The 2,175-nt window shown below is 30.9% G+C and overlaps 1 protein-coding gene across 1 annotated transcript in view; it reads right to left on the reverse strand.

The window, feature by feature from the left end:
• Positions 1-2,175, reverse strand: part of DMXL2 (Dmx-like 2) — a 181,885-nt gene that overhangs the window by 90,291 nt on the left and 89,419 nt on the right. The window lies entirely within an intron of this gene.

The following is a 2,175-nucleotide window of genomic DNA, read 5'->3' on the forward strand; positions in this document are numbered from 1 at the left end:
TTTTCTCAATTGCTTATCAAAACAAAATTTTTTAGTAATTCTAAAAACCTGCTAAATCTACATAGCACATATTTCTTTTTACTATTTCAAAAAATATAGTAATTGCTTCATCAATAAAATATACCTGGACTTGTCTAAATATTCCAGTATTATATTCATCCAAATACTTTACATGCCACACTAGAAAGGTACCATCTACAGGGTGTATTGTAAAAAGCATGTCGGGATTCTTATTCCATTCAGTTAGTAGCATTTCGATCTTCCGATCAAGCAGAACCGTAGGCAGTGGCATTGGTACACTGGGTCGTGAATAGCTTCTAGGACTTCCTTCTCTTTCTCCATCTTCATGTTCTGATGATCCTGTACCTGCCTCAGATTCTCTATCCAAGGATAAATCTGAACCAGAAAATATATTTATCAGTACACACATTAAATAATATTATAAAATTCATTTACATACTATCAATAAATGGTATGCTATCTTTAGAAACTATAAATCCCTTTTCCAATGTATGGTCAGGGAAAAAAACAAAGAAGAAAACCATTTTGTCTGAATTGAAAATTATTATATTTCTTACTTGTAGATAAATCAAAACTTCATTCACACTATCATTATTATCACCATTAGCAAAATCTACTCCCCAAAAAAGGATATGGTTTCCAAAGTAATGTGTTACTCAAAGTATTAATAATATGTTATGACAAAACATATAGAGTTAGATGATGTTTGCAGAAGCTAGCACAGTGCCTGGTCCATGGCAGATGGTCGCTAAATACTTGTGGAATGAACAGAAATGTAAAAAGGAGGAAGAGCTGGAAGGAAGAATTCCAAACTAAAAGTGGTACCACAGAAAGTTGTTAGTTTTACAGAAAGAAAAATCTGAACACAAGATACAAACCATGGTCTAATTTCATATGTAAACCCCTCTCTTTTTCCTCCTGTGAATGTTCCTCATCTTCTCTATCTGCATCATCGCTTTCATGATCTACCTCTTTTTCAGAAAGTTTTCGTAATTGATGCATAAATATTTCAGTAGATGATGTAAAATGAAATTCCTTGTTGTTTAACCAATGAACTACAAAGCCACCATTTGCATCATCAACATTAAATGCAGTGCCAACCAAGACATTTGGAATATCTGTGGAAACAAAAAAAAATTTCAATATAAATTTTTAATTTCTTTAAAAATATGATACATGCTTATGATGACTAATCTATATTAACACAGAAAAGGTGCAACAAGTCAATGTAATTTTAGCAAGATTTATAAAAACTTTAATTGAATTTAATGGTAAATGTAAACAACTAACAGCACAGACTTATCTAAAATTAAATCACTAATTTAAAAACCAAATATGCCAATGTACGAACCTTTACTGAATCCTAGATTCAGGACAGGGATGGAGAGATAAAGTAGAAAAGTAGCTATAAAACAGATAACTAGATAAGTTTAAATATGAACTGGATAACGGATATTATGAAATTACTTATCATTTTCTTAGGTATGATAACAATATCAACATTACGTGAAAGAATTTCCTTATTCTTAGGAAATACTTGCTAAAGTATGTAAGGGTAATATGCCATGATATGTGTAACTTACTTTGAAAAGATTAAGAAAAAATTTCACTCACACACACACGAGAGAGAGAGAGAGACGGAGACAGAGAGAGAGAGAGAGAGAGAAAGAATAAAGCAGCTGTGGCAAAATGTTAACAATTATCAGATCTAAGTAGAGATATAAAGTGTTCACTGTACTATTCTTCTGACTTTTCTGAATGTTTGAAACTTTCCTAAAAAGTTGAGGGGAAATGATGTCAAGAAAGAATACAGGAAGGCAAGCAAACTTCTAAATACAGCAGAATTTCTCCATTTAGGGTAATTGAAATTCATGTTACAGATTAGTTCACATACAATAGTAAAAATCAAAAAATTAATCTCCTTAATGTCGATCAATATTATAAATAATTAATTAACAGAAAGAAAAAAATTGTCCTTTGCCCAAAGAAGTCTAAAGATAAAATGCACAGGATATTATAGTAGTGATTCCTTCTGCTAGAACTCAGTTTAATGGTCACATTCCAATTCCTGGATGATAGTTCTGGTTTTGTGATAAAAATTAAATAAATCTCATAAAATAGGATTTGCAAATTAACAATCCTATAAAACATTAT

This window comes from Propithecus coquereli, unplaced genomic scaffold (genome assembly GCF_000956105.1).
Source record: "Propithecus coquereli isolate 6110/MARCELLA unplaced genomic scaffold, Pcoq_1.0 Scaffold57, whole genome shotgun sequence".
Classification (NCBI taxonomy): Eukaryota; Metazoa; Chordata; class Mammalia; order Primates; family Indriidae; genus Propithecus; species Propithecus coquereli.